General features: G+C 46.2%; 1 protein-coding gene across 4 annotated transcripts in view; it reads left to right on the plus strand.

Moving 5' to 3' along the window:
• The window catches only part of CACNA2D2 (calcium voltage-gated channel auxiliary subunit alpha2delta 2), a 233,036-nt gene that overhangs the window by 59,240 nt on the left and 153,480 nt on the right, over positions 1 to 20,316 (plus strand). The window lies entirely within an intron of this gene.

Raw genomic sequence — 20,316 nt, forward strand, 5'->3', positions numbered from 1 at the left:
AAACCTCTGTCAGTTGGGTTGTCCTGCCCTTGGCTGAAGGAGCCTGTGGGGTCCCCACATCCATTTCATCTTAAAGCATTACCTTCAGACTGCGTTTAAAAACAAAGACAGCATCCAATCCAGCCCTGCCAGAATGCAGGATGAGTAATTAGGTGGAGATCGTTAAAGTTTGCCTCCTTAAAAACATACATAGATTATTCTTTAATGGAAAGTTAATTGTTTTATTATTCTCTCCAGATGGTTCTTTTCCTTTACATTCACAGGGGAATTGCTATAGCCTGGGATTCAGTCTCCTGTCAGCGGAGCTGATAACCAAAAATGCAGCTCTATCACGGATCCAAATACAAAGCAGTAGAAAATATGAATACATATATTCGATCACAGTTTAAGATTTTATATATTATTTATAAGTGTAAGTGCCCCCTCAACTTGCAGTGCTGCAGGCTGTGGAGTTTGCATTTCTCTTCCTGGTAGGTCTGTCAAGCAAACGCTGGGTATTTGACACTTGGGGCTAATCCAGCACTTCCAGATACTGGGCTGTGGAGGAGCCTGCGATGGCCAGTGCTCACATATGCAGTTGCACTAAAAGGTTTAAAGAAGGAAACTGTCATTAGATAATAAGGGCTAGTGTATGGAGGAAGGAATAAAATGTGCCACATCTCCTTTGTTCCAAATGTAAAAGCGTAGGAGGGCTTGGGAAGGTGGGGGTGACTTCTCAAGGGCACAGTTGTGGTTTTTATGTTCTAGTGTGACTTCAAGCTGATAAATTACAGCTGTGAGCTTGCATGCTAAGTGAGCATATTTATCGTTTCTCATTACAACAGATCACCTTTGACATCTGATGTGAATAACTTGAATGAGCCCTTTATTTCAAACAGCCAGCCATGCTGACCTATTGGCCTGCAAGGATTCTGCTGGCTTCATAAGTACTTATTTCCTTTTAATTATTTAGAGTTAAATATTATTGTAAGGGAGGAATTGAGAGTGGAGTCTTAGATCAGCCTTGCCTTCCTCATTGAAGCCTAGATGATGTGCTTATATTGGAGAGCTTTGCTTGAAGACTGAGGAGCTGTGCTATGGTTAAAGCTGTAGTTTGCTGTTGCTTTACTGAAGGAGTTGACTGCCTCCTGGGAGACTCCAGATTTTGGCAACCTTCAGGGATCTGTAGCTTTCCAACAGTTGTATCCTTTGCAGCTCGCTATAATGATGCTGCATGCAATGAGCTTGAAAAACTCCATGCTCTTTTGTGTCTTAGGGATAAGCCAGGCTCTCTTGTAGCTTCAAAGGTCATATCGAGAGCAGAGGGAATGAAGGGAAGAAGGCAGATGAACAGGCTAAGGAGGAAATGTAGCAGGAAGGTGATTCTAATGGTTATGGATTCTCCTCTCCCTCTGTTGCTCTGGGGCTGATCAGTGCCGACTGACATAGGTGGAGCATCTCCTCGTTGTTTTGATACATTTTGGAGGATTTCTGTTTCATTTTTTGAGGCTTTATATTTGTCTTGTTCTTGTTATTCAGTTATTCACTGGGCTTCAGATTTTATTGGCTTTTTTCCCCTTTTCTACCTGACCTTTCACACCTGTAAGCATCCAAGACAGATTCAGTATGTGTTTGTTCAGCAGCTACCGTGACCAACAGTGTCATGCTTCTTGGACACTGACCATAGCATAAATATTAAATAGTAAGTAAAAGCACTGAGAAGAATCCTGTCTGAATGAAACATGAGATTTCCTGGGCGAAGAGATGCTGTGAATGAGAGGCATGGCTGTTTCTATCAGAGCAGCTCCCTACACGCCTGGGTGGTGTGTCTTGGATTTGTGGCAGGATCTAGATGTTTATATATGTCAGAAGACTCACTCTAGGGATTGTTTAAGCAGGAGCATTAGTTATCATTTGTGTATGCCCAAGCGAAGCCTTTGCCTGTAGCTAGGAGGCATAGAGCAGATTTTCAGATCCCTGCTGTGACTGTAAGGCCAGGTAAATAGAGGAGGAGGAGACAGCAGGGGGTTTATGTGACTTGAGGACTTGAGGAGTGAAGAAGATTGTAATGGTAAATGTTGGGTTACTTTTAAAAACAAGTAGGTCATTGCAGATACCGTGGTTGGTGAATAGAAAAAGAAAGGCAAGCGGATTTATTGCTTGTTCTTGTAAAGATTTGTTACACTCTGAAGCTCACTTCACTGCTCAGCATGCTGTCATCTTTGCTTTTGGAAGTTCTTTGTTTCTGTTTTTGTCAGTGGTCCAGCAGGGATGACACTGGACCCCAGATTAGGGACCTGGGATGCTCAAAGGAGCCTTGGTTCCCAGTCCCCTTGGCCACTGTGAGTAGGCTGGGCCTTACCGTAGCTCTTTGCTGGGAACATCAGCTGCTGTTCCTGTTTCCTGCTTTAGCAGGGATTTGCCTATGACCCCACAGTGCTCAAGAGAAATTGTTTAAAATTCAAACTGTCCTTTGTCTTCTGCATCTTTTGCAGAGAAAAACATCCATCTCCATCCCTGCCCTTTGTAGAGGGGAAAGGATGGCTATTTAATATCCAGTGCTAATTATTTGACATGAGCTATATGCATAGAGTATTCAGAGCATCAATGTCTGATTCCGAGTATAAATGATAGCCCCAATGTATTCTTAAACTCTGTCTTGGTGTTCAGTGGAAAAGAAATCATAGCACAGAATCACAGAGGGGTTTGGGTTGGAAGGGGCCTTAAACCTCATCCAGTTCCAGCCCCTTGCACAGGCAGCGACACCTTCCACAAGAGCAGGTTGCTCCAAGCCCTGTCCAACCTGGCTGCTTATTAAAATTACTTTTAAACATCTCGATACAGAAGAGAAGGAAAACCTTGCAGCCTGGCCTCTGTAAGTAGGTGAATTGATGCTTGGGCAAGGGAAGCCCTCACTCTGAAGTGAGTCTGTGGAGGGCTGGGGATGTAATTGTGAATCCTGACTCCAGGGGTTATTCTCCAAACATCTTCCTTGTAACAACTTCTTGGTTTGTAGTTTCTGGCTCACTACTACATCTGTTAGCCCTGAGCAGTGGATCCTGGGAAATACAAGTGAGACGGGCAAACTTTCAGCTTTGGACTTCTCCCTTAGGAAACGTATCTGTGGCATGGTTCACAAGTGGCAGCTTCTTGTTTATATTGCTAGGTTTTGTAACACGTGGCGTGTTGTGTTTGGCTCTGCCCTCGGCTCCCCCCCCACTACGACCACGTGCCGTGCCTTTGCTCTCGCCCTGCCTCTGCTGTTGGGGTGAGGTTGGAGCCCAAGCAGCGGTTGATTGCTGGCTTTCCCTCTGCCTTAGCTGTGTGCTAGCTCTCGAATGACATTTTGAGGCGCCTGAAGCGTTCTGTGGAAGAAAATTAATTGGTTTTGACAAACCACAGCGGTCCCTTGGGTGTCTGGGAGTGCAACATTTATTGAAACCAGGCAGGAAATCAAAACGCTCTGGTGTTCATTCACCTCCTGCACGGCTGTACCAAGAAAATAAAAATCAAAACATACTTAACCTGCCTCTGCATTTCTCTCCCTGGCATTCAGATCCTCAGCAACTTTCTAATAAACCCTCCTTTTTCCTTTTAGAAGAGAGTTTAGTGTCATGAAAGATGGCCAGAATGACAGCCCAGGGCATACATGGTCTCTGTTTACCTGCATACCAAATGCGGCATCAGGGCAACCGTCCTTGCCATTGTACTTCCACCTTCACCTGCAGCATCCCAAAGGAGGGTAGGGAATTGCGGTTTTCCAGCACTTCTAGACTTAGCCTCTCTGCTTGCACAACTCAGTAAGGAATCAGGCTTCTCCTGGTATTGCAAAACAGCATTAAGGAAGGCTTTTTCATCACAGCTGTAGGTATAACAACTTCAATGCAAACCTCAAACTGAAAGCACTCTGCTAGCAGAAACCACCTCCTAGCCTCACTCTTCCAGGAGTCTGGCCTGTCTTCCTAACATATTGGTTACAATCTGATTCATTTCTAAAACATATGCTGATACCCAGTGCAAGCTACAATCCTTCTTGTTGGCAGAAGAAGATACCTGTATACGTGAAAGGTGTGTTACAGTGCACAGCCCCAGCTGTGACTGTGCTTACACAATGGGGATGCCATTCAGTCAGCCACTGCCTTGAGGTCACCAGTTTGCTCTGTGCAGACTCACTGATGGGAGTCATCAAGTTACCATCAAGTTTGAGTTCCTGTTGGGTTCAGCAGTTCTAAAGGCAAGACTGGGAAATGAGGGTACCAGTTCTGATGCAACAGCTAGTTACTGCCCAGCTGCAGTCACAAACTAGGGTTGGTTTTAGCTGTACAGGGGATGTCCATCTGTGAGCCTGTAATGTGACGTGTGATTTCTGGACCATGCCCTACTTTATAGGGCTGTGAAATTTTCTTAGAGGTCTTCTGCTGTCCGTGGGCATCCCAAGGAATGGGAATAGTGGGGGACACCATATGCCTTTAGCCTGTAGGATTAAGGATCCTAGCCTCATGGGCTGGAAAGAGTGCTGAAGCCACAGGAAGATATTGGGAAAGGATTCACAGAGCAATGATATAAGGGAGCTGTGCAGCCCCTCCTGGGGCCTTATTGCAAGAGAATTTTGGGGGTTTAGCAGGTGGCTTTTTCTGTTGTCCATCACAAGATTTATATGGGTATGGTAGGGCTGAGCACTCTGAATTCAGTAAGCCAGTATCTTGGGGAAGTTGCATTAAGCAAGAGGTCCTAAGGGCCTTATGTGTGTTTTTGGTAGCTGCAAAAAAAGGCTAAGAAAGCAGTCTTGCCTCAAAACTGTTGATGTGGTTTGAACCTCCTGCTGGTTTCTGGGGTGACAGAGATGAGGAAGTGATGAAGCCACAGAAGAAGCATTTGCTTCTGAAGTCTCGCTGTGAATTGGCTCTTTCAGTTACCCCTTTCCAGAGAAGTGGTGTGGTATCTGTAAAAGGGATATTCGGAGAGACCGCCTTAGTAGGTCATTGAGACAGAGCAGGTAACGTGAATGTGGCAACGAGTGGAGCAGCATGAGTGGCTGCTCACTCTGCATCATGGTGACATGGTGACAGGACCTTAAGCAATGAATTAGCAGAGCTGAGAAGCTGAGCTCGGTGCTATAGGTGGTCTGCTGTTGTACCAGCAAGATACACACAGAGGCTTTAGTTTTCTGCCTTGGCACCTAGCTGGGGGGTTGTCTTGGTAGTTGTTCATTAATAGCTTGTAGAAGCATTGCATTATCTTCTAGAATAGCTTGTACAAGAACTGCCTTAAATGTCCAGTGATGTGGGAGGCTAAAATGGGGTCATGAGCAATCCCAAATGAGCTTTCGCAGGTCTGAGTACTGTAGAAAACTCGCATACATGGTCCAGGGCAGAGTGGTGCTTCCACTCTGTAGGACATCATCTCGCCTGCCTGATGCGAGATCCCATGGAGGGAGGTAAATGGGTACCAGCACTGGAGTGGAGGGTCAGAGTGTAGGTGTTCATACAGACAGGGAAGGTTGAAGGTTTGCACTGAAAGCCACTGTGACCTGGGTGCTGGCAGAGTGAATGCATGGAGTGGCAGCACTGCTCTCTGGAATTATTGCATGGCTTTCTTTTTTACCTTTTCCTCTTCTAGTGACTCTGTTTTCTGGCATAGCAATTATCAACGTTGGATATCAATGTCTGTAGGAAACTGGCTGTAGCTAAAATTGTAAATTAACTGCTTTGAAGCTTATGTCCCAGATGTCAGTAGTGATAGATGCTGTTGAGTGGTTTCTAGCTTGAAAAGACTTTGAGCAGTGTCATTTTTCATGGGAAAACTTTCCATATGCTTCTCCAAGAGGCTTTTCTGGGCAATTAAGTGACATGCTGTATGCAGAGATAACATGAGTTCAGAGTGCTGCTGCATTTCATCTTCTGTGACACATCCTATGTACAGTGGAAATGGCCTCCATGGGTTTGGCCCTTGGTCTCAGTTACTTCTGCAGGTGTAGGGTTTGCCATGCAGCTACCACCAGTAACCAACAGGACTGCTGTGGTGTTTGTTGTATGAACAGTTGTATAAGCGTGACAGGCTATAAAGTTGGGATGTGGGAGGATCTGTGGCAGAGGGAATCCCATCCTTACAATCCTTACCTCCTTACAGGGGACCCTGCTGAATGGCAGCGTACTTAGTCTTGTAGGGCACCAGCTCCTGTGCCAGTGGGATGTCTAGGTATGGAGATGAAACGCTCTGGACTAGGTTTAAGTGTAACAGGATTGAAGATCCTTTGATGCAACTGAATGGCACCTTTTTTTCCTCTCTTATTTAACAGACTAATAAAGTTTTTCTCAGAAGGAACATCTGACTGTGTAAGGAAAACCAAAGTGTGCTGCTCGTCACATCTAGGGCACGAGAACAAAGTAGCCTGGGGAAAAAAAATCAGTAAAATTCATCATTCTAGATGGATGCAGGGTCTCTTGCAGCCCTCATCAAAGGAAGGGTACAGCATGGATTGTGAGGGGGCTTTCAGAGTCCCCCAGAGAACATCATCTTGTAGCACTGGTGGCTTCAGTCAGTTTGGGGACCGAGGCATGAGCTGCCTCAGTCCCTGTGCAGCTCCATGCACGATGCCATCTGCCTCTGTGCCTCCCACGACTCGAGCCCTCTGAGATTTTCCCTGCTTGACTCCTCCGTGCCAGCAGTCTTGAGGTCCCTGCTGCTTTGCATTGCAGCAGTGTGTCAAGAAATCCTGGCTCCCGGGGTCAAGTGCTAAGCATTTGCTTCTTTATCAGATATTTGCTTAGGAGGATTTCATTATACTGAATCTACTGGCTTTGAATAAATTCACATGCAGTAAATTTATTCTTGTTCTTTTTGAAGGGGCTCTGCGCTAGAGAAAACTTTGAAGACAACCATTTATACCAAAAGCAATTACTTTCCCAGTAATTCTGTATGTATTGCACTGCAGATACTGTATTTCTGTTTGACTATGAGCTTTCTCCCAAGTGCCACTGCTGTGCTGGAAGTGGTTAGGAAGTCAGGTGCTTGAATTTGAGGTGCCCCAACATTTCCACAATTAACACTGACTGTATTTGTGCACGTAATTGAACAAGCTCTGCTTGTCTGAATAAAGCCACAGGTTGATGTTATCAGAGTCCACTCACAGTTGCTTCATAGGAAGCGTGTGGAGGTTTTGGGTTGTTTTCTTAGAGGTGGTTGGTTGGTTGGTGGGGTTTTTTGGCAAGATGAGGGTGTCAGCTGCTGGTTTGTTGGCTTTTTCAGCCAGGCAGCAGAGCTGGTCTTAGGTGACACTGCAGAAGGCATCTCCAAAGCCTTGTCACTCACGTCATGAGTATCCGGGAACGGAACCCTGCAATATGGATAAACTGAAGTATTGGCAAAAGCAGCTTACTGTTGGATTTGGAGTAATGAACCTGTAAAAACCATCCATCTACAAATAACTTTAAAATGTGTGATAGGGGAAAAGCTGAATCCTTCCCCTCAGCAGCTGGTTTGCTCTGGCAATGTGCTGCAATGCCATATGCAAAGGAGCTCTTCCTGGTGCCTCAGTTGCAGCCCTCTGGGCACAGGAACTCCTGCAGCCACTTGACCGAGTCCAAAACAAAGCAAGAGGAAAACCTCAATAAAGAATTTAGGCAGTTGGTCTGATAACCCATCAAATCCTCTCTGCACTGGTTTATTTTGTGTGCCTCAGTGGAAGGAAAGCCAGCAGAGGAATCATGCAGCACCTCTGTTTTGAGCAGGATAAAAATACCTGGTGGTGGTGGTAGAAAAGCAATGCTTTGAGGCTGAAGGTTTGATTTATCAGAATTGGTGGTTGTATAGATACTGATGGTGATCATAGCTGTCCATTCTCCATTTAAACGTGCTCTCAGCCTTTCTGGAGTGCAAGCATGTGCCTGAATCCATTTGAAAATGGACCAGGAAATACTGGGGGGATGTGCACAAAGAAGCAATATGTTCATACTAAAATCCAGAAGAGTTTCACATTTTTTATCATAGAATCATAGAATAGTCAGGGTTGGAAGGGACGTTAAGATCATCAAGTTCCAACCCCCCTGCCATGGGCAGGGACACCTCACACTAAACCATCTCACCCAAGGCCTCGTCCGACCTGGCCTTGAACGCTGCCAAGGATGGAGCATTCACAACCTCCCTGGGCAGCCCATTCCAGTGCCTCACCACCCTAACAGGAAAGAATTTCCTCCTTATATCCAACCTAAACTTCCCCTGTTTAAGTTTGAACCCGTTACCCCTTGTCCTGTCACTACAGTCCCTAAAGAAGAGTCCCTCCCCAGCATCCCTATAGGCCCCCTTCAGATACTGGAAGGCTGCTCTGAGGTCTCCACGCAGCCTTCTCTTCTCCAGGCTGAACTCTTCATACGGGAGGTGCTCCAGTCCCTGATCATCCTCGTGGCCTCCTCTGGACTTGTTCCAACAGTTCCATGTCCTTTTTATGTTGAGGACACCAGAACTGCCCACAATGCTCCAGGTGAGGTCTCACAAGAGCAGAGTAGAGGGGCAGGATCACCTCCTTTGCCCTGCTGGTCACGCTCCTTTTGATGCAGCCCAGGACACAGTTGCTTTCTGGGATGCAGGTGCACACTGAAGCCAGCTCATGTTCATTTTCTCATCAACCAACACCCCCAGGTCCTTCTCCTTGGGCTGCTCTGAATCTCTTCTCTGCCCAACCTGTAGCTGTGCCTGGGATTGCTCCGACCCAGGTGTAGGACCTTGCACTTGGCATGGTTAAGCTTCATGACATTGGCATCAGCCCACCTCACAAGCGTGTCTAGCACAAGTGTTATCCAGCATGAGTTTCTTATTAACAAGATTTGTTTCATTTAGAAGTGGCTCATTGACTAGGTTAAATAAGGAAAACCAAACCCAAACCCTTGGAGAAGTGTAGGTCCTTTTTAAATTGCAAATTCTACGTTCTATGCTGGATTCTTGTTTCATGGGAAGCAGTGATGGTAACTACACATGTCTACGTATTTCATCAGAAAGAAAAACATGTTTTTCCAGGGAAGTTATTATACACAAAATAACCCATTAATTATATACTATTGCTGTTATAATGTAGAATACTTGTGCTCAAGCCTGAATCCGAAATGAAAACAAGAAAACAAAACCTTGTCATCTGAACAGCCCGCAACATCCCAGTCTAAACTCTGTGGCCTGCTTTAACCCTTGCAATAGACTGAAGAGAAAAATTGCATAGTGACTTTCCTATTACTGGTGTAATGAGGGAGACAGGAACATTTATCGGATCATTTCTATGGTGTGAGAATGTCATAGGGCTTTCTGTGCTGCTCATTATCCAAGTAAGCCACAGGCATCTGGAGGACTCACACATCCCACTTGATTTTTGACCTTTATTCCTCGCATGGCATTTGGTTTAGGATTTCATGGCAAATAGAAAATGTATTTCTGGATGAGTGGGTCTGTGAAGTTTCAGTTAGTCCAGACAGGGCACACACTTGAGCTGATGTGCTGGCAAAGGAAGGAAAGACTTCTGTGATTCAGGTAGGAAGCAGCTGGTCAGGACATCTGTGGCTGCCTCCTGACTCTGTCTGTGGGCCTGGGAAGGTCCTTGATCTCCATGCATCATCCAGTGTAGAGATCTGTTGATGGACTTCCCTCCCACAGTGAGGATCTCTGAATGCACGTTCGATGAGTGTTAGTAACACCCATCCCAGAAAAACCTAGGGAGAAATTACACTCTGTTGGTTACCTTTAAGAGGAAACCAAAAGAGAAATAAGCACACTGTGAGTGTTTTGTCATTCAGGTTTTGAAGTTGACACGCAATGGGTAGAAATTAGCCTGAACTGAAAGTAAAGAAAAACTTGGGGCACAACAGGGCTTTGCACCACTTTGCTAGTTATTCATAGAAAAGTGCGTTTTGGCAGGTTTCCACTTCAGGCTTCTTTGTGTGCTATTATAACCCTCTTCAGAGAGGTCCTTTGAAAAATCACACATGTGAACTCACTTAAATCCCTCCTCCCCCCCCCCCCCCCCCCCCAAAAATAAGCTTTTAATGGAGGTTTAAGGCTCAGGCTGCTTCTAGCTGTTGTGGTCTGCCTAAGGTTTAGTTATCTTTCTCATTAAAGACTGAGCAGAAGTGGAATCAGCACTGCAATAAAAGGTGTCCCTATTTCATAAAGGACCTTAAGAGCAGCTGTTGAGGACAAACATTAGCCTAAGAAGGTCTCTAGGGGTTGGCTTTGACAGAGGTAATCTTTCTTGTAATACCATTCCTAATGTGGATCTCTGTTAGCTATATGTAATAATTTCTTCCTCTCTATTTGTTCTGGTACATCTCTAGGGCAGCTTGTACGTGCTGTAGAGTATTTACCATATTTCTTTCCATGGTCTTTCTCATAGTCTTTTAATATGTGTCTGTTGCAGATCTGTTCTTTTCTCAATGTGTGGTGTTCCTCCTCATTTCTCCTTTACTCATTAGAGTAAGTCTTTATCTTCTCCCTCAGATGTTCTTCTCTGAGCATTGCATCGGTGAGCTGAGTTCCTGCTCATGGTATCTGCAGTGCTGGGAGCAGAAAGGAGAGGAGCAGTACAGTACTGGTTGCCTCAGTATCCTCTAATTCTCACTGGTGTCTCCTGTTCACATATGTCTGTTGTTCAAAAGATACTTAGGAATTCAACTACAGTAGCTACAGTCTGAAGCTTGTTGCTTTTGGTCCTGGCACGTTTCCCCAGCCAGTCTTTCCTGTTTGCTATTCATTTCTCATGTCCTGACACTAGCTGTTATCAAGTGGTGTCTTGATGCTTTGATATGTCTGGAGGTGTTTTAGGAATCTTGTTACTCCTACTTCTCTTCCTTTGCATCTCTTTTGCTATGTAGATGATACTGTAATAGAATAACACCTCATGGAGGAGACTGTTGGATTTCGTTTTGACTATTACTGCTTGATTACATTTGTTACTGCCTTTTTTTTCTGCCTTCCCCCCCCCCCCCCCCCCCATGCTTTGCATTTACCTGCAGATGGTTTAGTCAAATATTGAGGCACACTAAACCATGGCCAGAACAAGTCTTCTCTAAGAATAGTATTAGAACTCTTATTTGAATCTTCCTCTGTCTCTGCCACCCCAAAACCCATTCTCAGCCCTGTGCCACGTCTCACCCCTATGCAACTCCAGTGTTTCTGGTGGCAGATGATTTCTTCTCTTTGTCATGTAGAGCTCTCCTGCCTGTCTAGAAAATCCAGATCACTTTTTAGGCCAGTGAGAGGGATCCCCCACACACTGAGTTGACTGAGAAGTGGGGGACTCTTCTTCTCTGACCTTCTGTTTGCTGCAGCTGAGCAGAAGGGTGTAGTAGCATTTGGGATGGGTCTGTGTCATGTCCATGGTGTGCAGGGGAATCATTCTTGCATCTGTTATGTTCCCTCTTGGGAAGAGCAGCTCACAGCTGTAATTCCTGCAGCCAGAGGGACTCAGCAAGTGATGGGTCAACAGGATTGTCCTGACTGTCCAAGGGAGGGCCCTGGAGATTCCTGGGTGTCAGCCAGAGCTGGACCTTTGCTGCTTTCCTGGGATACCTGGGACTGCATCACCCATCTGTCGTCCCCTAGGAAGGGAAGAGATCCAGCTGACCAAACTCAATTACTTTGTCAATGAGGATGAATAAGGATCATAATCCAATTGTTATGGCAATTGCAATGCAGCAAACTCGAGGCACCTTTCCAAGGCTTCTATATTTATACCTTCTCTCCTTTAAAGCAAAAGGAGGCCAACCAGCATTTATTTCCCAGGCTTTCCTTGTATCCCGAACAAAGCACGCTGCCAGCTCAGGCATATCTGTGATGATTGACAGATGCTAGTAGAACCATCTCTTTTACTGTGTCTTCCTGGTACACTCTGCATCTAGCACCAGGGGCTGAAGGCTGGTGGTGACTTATACAAATACATAATACATAATAAATAAGCAATAATAATAAATAATAAAACTCTTCTCAGCACTTGCAGTTCCACTCAGTGCAAAGCTTTATCCGACAGCTGCCAGTGTTCCCAAAACTATGGGAAATTAGAACTATTTAATATAAAATCATAGTCTTTTTAATGTGACAATATAGCATAGCATCCAAGCTTGTAGCACTTAGAGGAGTATGGGTGAAGGAATCTTCTGAGAGTCTAGAAGCAAATCTGAACAAGATTGATAATTCATTATTAGGTCCTTTCAGGAATTTGTCTTAGTTTTTTCTATGTTTCAGATGATATTAACAACAAGATAATGAAGACTAATTTTCCACAGCTGTAACTGAAAGCTTGCTACAGGCTGTATTTGAGGCAACCAGGTCATACTTTGGTTTAATTATTAAAGATTGTTGTATCTAATTACACAGATACAATGAACTTGAGTTGTAGCACCTACAAAGTGGGGTCTAATGTTACATTAGACCTCTTCTACAGGTAACTTGTGTGCACTGGGTTTCCCTCTAATGAAGAAGAACTCTTCACCTGGCTGCTGCAGGTGAGGTGTGTGCCACGACTGCGTGTGCAGTGGGACACCACGTCCCCATGATCTTTAAGGGCAGAGCTGCTGTGCCCCGCAGCAACGCTGACGGGAGGGCTGAAGGGCTGAATGAGGAGCTCTGAGAACACAAGGCTGTTGAGGCTGGAGGATTGATCACTCCTTGCTCTCCTCCTACGTAGAGACCTGTGTCCCTCTGTTTGCTGGGGAGTCATAAAATCGATTACAAATTAAAGGCCAGATTCATGAGTTCACTTCAGCTGCTCTAGTGGTACAAACCAGCTGCAAATCCAGCTTTTATGCTGTTATTATTTCCCCCAGCTTTAATGTGTTAGTAGCTTTGCCCTTAAAAGCAATTTCTGAAATGGCTTGAGAATGCTGCTCAACTTCAAAGTGCCAACAAATACTGCATTGCAAATTCTCCTTGGGCTACTTGGGTACTTCTTTATAGTAATTTTGAAAACAAAGGATATTCTTCAGGGAAATCCTGTGCTAAGGTGAATGATGACACATGCAGAGCACACATCAGTGCCATCTGAACACGGCAGCGCAGTTCCAAGGGTCAGTCCTAAAACCAGGATTTGCACACTGAAGAATGACCCTTATGTTGTATAATTCTGTTAAGCTAAGGAGTTCATGGGTAAAGCAGAAGAAATCTCAATTCTGTCCTCTCCCAAACTAGTACTGTTTGTCTGCCTGTGTTAGAATTCATTGAATCATGGGAGAGTGAGGTTTTGGGGGTTTTTAGAATATAACTGGTTATTTCATTGCTATATTCACACTGAAAGTTCCTACTCTCACTTCTTTCAGTAGTATGAAGGAAAACAACATCTGATTAAGGTTTCAGAACCCAAATAACCCATTTCAAGATACAATATATTAAGTAAAAATAGTCGCGCATCCATTGTCGTTTTGGTTGGCTGCATTGTGCATCTCAGGTTGTCGATACTGTTAGCTTTTCTTTCCAGTTTAGTGCGAAAACATCAACTTTCCTGAGTGCCTTATGTGTGTTCTTGCACAGTTGCATTTAAATATTTCATCCAAAATTACTGATGTGCCTTGCCCTGCTTTCTCCTATTTAAATGGGCATTATTTTTCACACTCAGTTCTATCTTAACATGTATTTCTTGTAACTGGAATTGCCCCTGGCTCTAGAGCTTTCTTAGCAAGTCCCTAAACAGTTGCCTTAAATTAACCAGCAATGTCTGGTGTGCCTGTGGGGGGGTGTGTTTGTGTCTGTATAGCCCACACAGTGACATCGGGAAGACGCAGCCCTGCATGGACTTATGTTCCCCTGGATTTGAATGGGTTTTCTCTACGAGCATCCTAGCCCTGGTTTTCAGAAGTTGAGAAAGGACTGTCCCCATGTGTCTGCATCAGTCAGGTATAAAACCATCTGACAAGTTAAATCAGAAATCAGAGAGAGGGGACAAGAGAGGAGAGATTACATAATCCATTTTATCAGAACAAGTGAAAATATCACTATTTTCCCCAAATAAGCCCTATACTCTGTCAGCACAACAATAAAGTGCGTGTGCATATTCATCACAACCTGTACAGCCATACATTTGTATAATTAATCAGGATGGGGGAAAACACATTTGCATCTACGCAAATGGTCTTCCAGAAAATGAAGCAAGGAGAAACTGTTCCAAGTAATCACAACAAGTCTCCTTGCTCAGTGCAGCACGTCAGCTGATGGCACTGTGGTGTTCCATGGGGTGGAATAAGGAAGGGAATTTGGGTGCTAATTCAAGAGTTCACCAGCCTCTGTGCACCCGTGTGTGCCTGCCCAGGGCGGTGTGTGTGCTTGCACGTGTGTACAGCCCATGTGTTGTGTTGACAATAGCTCCTTTGCTCTTGGGAACAGTATAACCTGGTTTTAGACCAAGCTGTTGGTGCGAGGCCAGAAGAAGCCTTCCATCTCTGAGATTTATGGAGGTTGCCAGGCAGATCTTAAATACTTTCTTGAAGCTGCAATTATTTGTATTTTGGCTTCTTGTTGAAGGCCAAGTTGCTTGTATCAACTTGGATAGGACCCTCGACATTGGAATGGCTCTGGAGTATGGCAAGTGGTGTAATTCAATCAATGCACAATTGTGCATCCCCAGAGTGTCTCTGTTTGAAGTATTTCTCTCTCTTGGCTGCTTGAAGGCCATGGAGGGGTGATGAAATAAAAGCACTCATTCCCAACCCAGGCACATTGCTTTGACTTGTCTCGGGCTGTTTTGACGTCTCCCTGTAAATACATTTATTTTTCATTAGGATGTTTCTGGGTTTGTGGCATCCAGGAAAGCCTTTTTGCTCTTCAGCAGTTACAGGCAAAATGAAGATAAACAAGCGTAATGAACTCCTGCTGAAGCCATTGCTCTGTTATCTTTCCCTTGCTTCATGTGTGTGCACGTGCTGGTACAGCCTCACTCATGCAGGCTGCATGGGGGTGAGCTGCTGCTGGTGAGGAGTTGAGCTCCAAGCACACCAAGTCCCAAGGTTTTGCTGCTGTGTCTGGAGAGCTCAGCCATGGGGCATCATGTGTGGCTGTGGCTTTTAGCTTGGGATCTCGCTGCCATCTCCTTGCTCCCACAGCAATTCCCTCCATCCTTCTCCAATGTGTTGCAAGGATGATTACACTGGAGGTGGAAATGTGGGGATGTAGCGTCCGAGAGGTCCCAGCGGGTACTGCTGGGGTTGTGGTGGGAGGAACCTGCAGGGGATGACATGCTCACTGCAGGGACTTCTTGTGCAGGCTGGATAACCTCAAACTAGTCATGGCCTCAAGAAGATCTTCAGAGAGCTTGTGGCATGGTAGCAAATATCCAGTGTGGTTGGAGGTTGGTGGCTAGGGAATTAAACATGGCCAGAAACAGGAATGTTGTTTGGAGATCAGGAAATGCTCGGAAAGGTTAGAAAGTGAGCTGCAAGAGGCATGAAGACAAGAAAAACATGAAAATAAAGCTTTCTAGAGTGGCAGATCTGCTCTTTCTTCTTCCTAGTCTTTCATTATTTCTCATTTATTTAAGCCCTCCCTCCTGTGCCCATCCCCTCCCTCCCAAACCCACTTGCTCATTGCATCCAACCGAGTTTATGCTGAATTGTAAAATAACTTCTTTTTCTCCATCTCTAAACTGCTAATCTCCCAGGCTGAGGAATCCTGGGACAAAGAGGAGTCCGCAGAGTGGAACTCTGTAAAATTAGCTTTTGCAGCATTAGTGTGTGCACAGTCACAGGCTGAAGACCTGCAGCCCCCTGCCTGGCAGCCTGCCTCCCTAAGGCAGAGAGAGCTGCCTTTCTCCTCCTCCTCCCTTGCAGCCATCCCTCTGCTGTGGGCGGGCGGGAGGAAGGTTCGCATCTGTTTGGACAAGGTTTTAATTTGCATTGTCTCAGGCTTATCTGCTGTCATTGGAACGTGTTCTGTGTCAAATACAGCATAAAATTGAAAAATCTAGTGCTGGTGTCAAGTGATTAGCTGGGAAAAGAGGGGATGCGGGGAGCTGTTTTGGGGGTAGAAGCATTGAGTTGAGACTTCACATATTCTGTGCATTGCTGCCTTGTGTTCCAAGCCCCCCATCTAATCTTGGGCAGGAGATTTAATCTGGGACTTCTATGTGCAGAACAGGGATGGGTTTGGAGCCAAGGGAAGGGGCAGAGGTGAGTTTGTTACAGGCTGTGACACCCTGCAGGGAGAGACCTGCCTGTGCCTGCAGGAGATGAGCAGGCAGTGAAAGGCTTTGAGCGAGCAGCTGCAGAGCCACCCGCCTCTGCCTGGGTGCCGGAGCTAGCGGAGAAGCCAGAGTACCGCGTCTCCTGTCTCTGCACTCACCGTGAGCTGTGCATTGTGTTGTGCACTAGAAACCCCTGCAGTCCCTCTGAGAACAGCTCTTCAGAGGCCTGGTAGACTGCACATGTGTTTCCTTCCTGTGCAAGCAATAGATGCTGCTCTGAAATCTGGCTTTGACCTCCTTTTGACCATTTTGTGTGCTGTCCTATGCCCAATTTTGATGTAAAAACACTTCTCCTGAGCAACTTCACCAGTTTTCACTCTCTGCTACTTGCTCACTGTAAATCACCTGTTCAGGCCCCATCTCCATTCCCTGCGCTTCTTCATTCCTCACTGCTTCTGCTGTTTATTAACTTGCTGTGCATGGCATCTGAGGAATTTGTTCATTGGAAAAGCAAAATGAAGTTGCGTTCCAGCCTAACACATGTAGCAAGGTGCTCGCAGCCTGCCGGGCTTGAGCAGAATCCAGCTCGCGCTGCAAACCCTCCCCGCTTCCTCTCCCGCCCCGCTCAGCTGATTGCCTTCTATTTTTCCTTGTGGTGTTGTTATTAATAATCATATACCAATCTCCTCTGACAATCACAATCATTTCCTGGGAGAGAGCGAATCCAAGTCAACCACATCCAGCTATCCAGAGAAATGATGCTGTGTCTACCAGCCTGATGAATGCTGCTTCTGTCTGTGCCCTTTCTGTGCGTGGAGCACTTGATGATGCTGGAGGCTGCACTGGAGGCTTTGAGCTCTGCGTGCTTCTCAAGGAAGCTAGCTGCAGGGAGGAGACATGGCTGCTGAGGATTAAAGGGAATGGTGATTTTGGGGGAATGACTGTGAGAAGTAACATCCATCTGGCTGTGCCCCTGGGTGCATCTGCCTGCAGGGGCTGTCCAGGGAGCTGGTGTCCTCAGGCTGGTTCTGCATGGATCAAGTGCGTGGTTGTAACTGGCTTTGCAAAAGCTTTCTGGGGAATAAGTTGAGCCACATACCCCCTGCTTCCCTGTGTATCTGTTCCCCCAGTTTCCATCCTCCTGTGACCTGGGTCCCAGGGAGCTCTTGCTGACAGGTTTCCTGCTGGAAGGGATTTCCAGTGGCAGAATGGGGTGAAAGCTTTTCCCCAGAGCTGGCCAGTTTCTCAGTGAGCTCCCTCTTACTCTCCGCTTGGCTCTGTGGGCTCCCAGGCTACATGTGCTGCCAGGTTTTTCTACCAGAGCAATTTCCCTTGTTGTAATTCTTGACAGCACCACTTTTTCTCTGAGAAACATTGGGCTGCTGGATGTCTAGCGAACTCAATTGGCTTGGATGGATGGGATGAGCCAGCTGGGTGTGCTCTGAGGCAAAACCACCCTTCCTCAAAGGAGTCGCTATCAAGGAAAAGGTGGTGACTGTGACTTGCTGGGGTGAAAGATTGCACTTGGGTGGGAAGGAGAGTGTGGTAGGGACCTGCATATAGGCACAGGGGACTTTTGAGTGGGATACCCCCTGTGTCTGTGGCTCTCTAGCTCTGCAGCATCCCTCACTCTGCCTTTTATTGCACTGCATGATAAGAAGTTGACTTTTTTGGCTGATGCAGTTAGTGGGGCTGGCTGTGCCATGTGGGAAGCTGTTCCGTGTGCACAGGGATTGCATGGGCTCATTGAAGTGAGATGCCCAGGAAGGGCAGAGCTGTGGGCTGTGTCTTGGGAAACGAGGTCAAGAAACCCTTAGGAGCTCAATTAGCCACGGATGACCAGGACAAACTAGGGCACGGGTTGCATGAGTGCTTGGCGAAGATGAGAGCCTGTGGCCTGCTTGGTTTGCTCCAGGCTTAGGGTGTCTTTGTTGGTTTTGCCTTTACTTCTCCCTGTGTTGTTCTTGGAGTGGAAAGCCCAGACCTGAGTTCCCCTCTCAGTGCTCCTGTAGGCGGAGGGGTGCAGCCTGCTTCCCTCACACAAGCAGTGGGTGGCTGGCCTCTCCCTGGCCATCTGGCTCCTCTCCTTCCCCTCATGTTCTTGGTCTTTGCTCAAGCAAATTCTGACATACATTTGTTTCTTCTATATTTCCTTGTGGATCTTTCTATGAAATATTGTGAAGTGGATCCTGTTTTATGTTACAAGCTGTTTGTAATGAGATTGGAGAGAGATACAGTGTTTGACTGCAGTGGCTGTTAATTTTAATATGCTGTGAATCTCAAGGTAGCTTTTTATTCTTCCTACATTGAACTTGCACATTGCTGCTGCTACAGCCTGCATAGGGGACATGTCATGTGAAACAAAAAGGCTTAATGAAGGACAGAGGGAAGAACTCTGCCAGTGTTTCATAAGACATGAGTTTCATTTTCTTAAACACAAATCATGAGTTCTAAAGGCTCATGATTTAGCAGCTCTAAGAAGAAGTTTGGCAGCAGTAAAAAGCGCAGGGGGTGGTTGACAGAGGCCTTAAAAAAGAACCCAGCTCTGTTGGGCAGAAGATGAGGGTGCAGTGGAAAATACCAGTGCTGCTGGTCTGAGCAGACAAAGTCCTTCACAGGTGAGAGATGGAGGAGAGCACATTAGCAGCGCGGGGCCACGGGTGGCAGGTTAGTGCTACAGATTATGTTCCTTAATGGTTGGTTGAGTTGGGCCAGTCAGATGAAAGGGAGAACAGGGAAAAGTGGTCAGGACATGGGAAGGAGGATTTGGGAACTCTTTGTAAGATGCCTATGTCCTTAACCAAAATAAGATATAAAAGCCCGTATGTGTCTAAAAAGCATCAACTGTAGGGAAGCCTCAAAGTGGTACCCAGAGGTTCTCGGTGGGGGCCTGAGCAAGCTCTCTGTATTCAGTCAGCTCTGAGGAGTGGCTTCTGGACTGAAGTTTACTGAGCTCTGGGAGTAACAAACAAAGGGGTTTAGTTTAGTTGGGTTTTGGGGTATGGGGTTTTATTACAGCTGCAGCTGGACGGCTGCTCTCTGGCATCCTTTTTGATTTCCAGAGAGGGAATGCCACCATTTGTGTTCTGTTTGTCAGTTGTCTGTGAGCAGCAGACTGTAGGTACAACTGCATTTGATCGTTTGTCAACTTTCCCTTTTGTGCTGAATCTCTGACAGTGTTTGCTGAAAACTCGCCCCGTTTATGCTCATTTGACTAGCTGCTGCTGCAGCAATTGCAGGTGATGAAGAGAGGCTGGGACATGGCTACCACACATCTGCAATTGAGTATTTGTCAACAATAAGGTACTCGCTCAGCTTGCTAATAACAGACATTGGGAAAGAGGTGGTTCCAGTCTTCGCATGCAATTACTGGTTCCCTGAGTCTGTAGGCAGACTGACAGCATATCAAATTGCCTTTGCAGAACTGCTCTTGGAGGTGTGTTTCCCATCAGCAGCTGCCTCAGAGATGTCAGATCCAAAGCAGACCTACAGATTCTCAGAGTGGTGGTGACCAGTGGTGATGAAACCCTGGGAGATGTGTGCGGGACCTGGCTCTGCTGCTACAGCCATTGAGGTTTTTAACAACAATAGCAGGTCTTTACAGTATCCAGCCTTTGTACTCCAGTGATGTAAAATTCAGCTCCACTGGAGCTCCCTGCACGGAGAGTGCTGCTAACACAGGGGTCTTGATTTGGAGGGCTGGGGGAAGCTGGTCCCACTCGATGGGATTAAGGAATGTCTTTTCCATGTCTCCTCCCCTCCACTCAGAGCCTCCCTGAAGCCTGTGCAGAGCAGAGCAGAGCTGTGCTTTGACCTGGTTACTGCTGTCAAGCGCTTCCATTTACTCTGCAAAAATATCCTTGCTGGCTGTGGGAATCAAATTCCCAGGAAGAGCCCATCACTGTGACCACTCCTCGCCTTGCCCTGTGCAGAGCTCCCTGCTCAGACCAGGCTCTGTGGGCAGCAGCAGGGCACTTGTTCCTATGGTGGGGTTTTTTCCACTTTTCTTTCTCATCAGAAGCTGAGTAGCGCGTTTGCACATGGCATATCAGGCCTCTTGCAGCACACTTCATTTAAAAAGCTAATTTGTAATTGCAAAGCAATACACATGCTCCAACAACCCCCTCTTCTCCAAAGCAAACAGAGAGACGCCACAGAGAAATAAAATCAAATGGGATGAGAATTATCCATGCTTG

The sequence above is a fragment of the Pezoporus flaviventris genome, unplaced genomic scaffold (assembly GCF_033815535.1).
Source record: "Pezoporus flaviventris isolate CSIRO_AGI_PZ_B2104156 unplaced genomic scaffold, CSIRO_AGI_Pfla_v1 ptg000026l, whole genome shotgun sequence".
Lineage (NCBI taxonomy): Eukaryota > Metazoa > Chordata > Aves > Psittaciformes > Psittacidae > Pezoporus > Pezoporus flaviventris.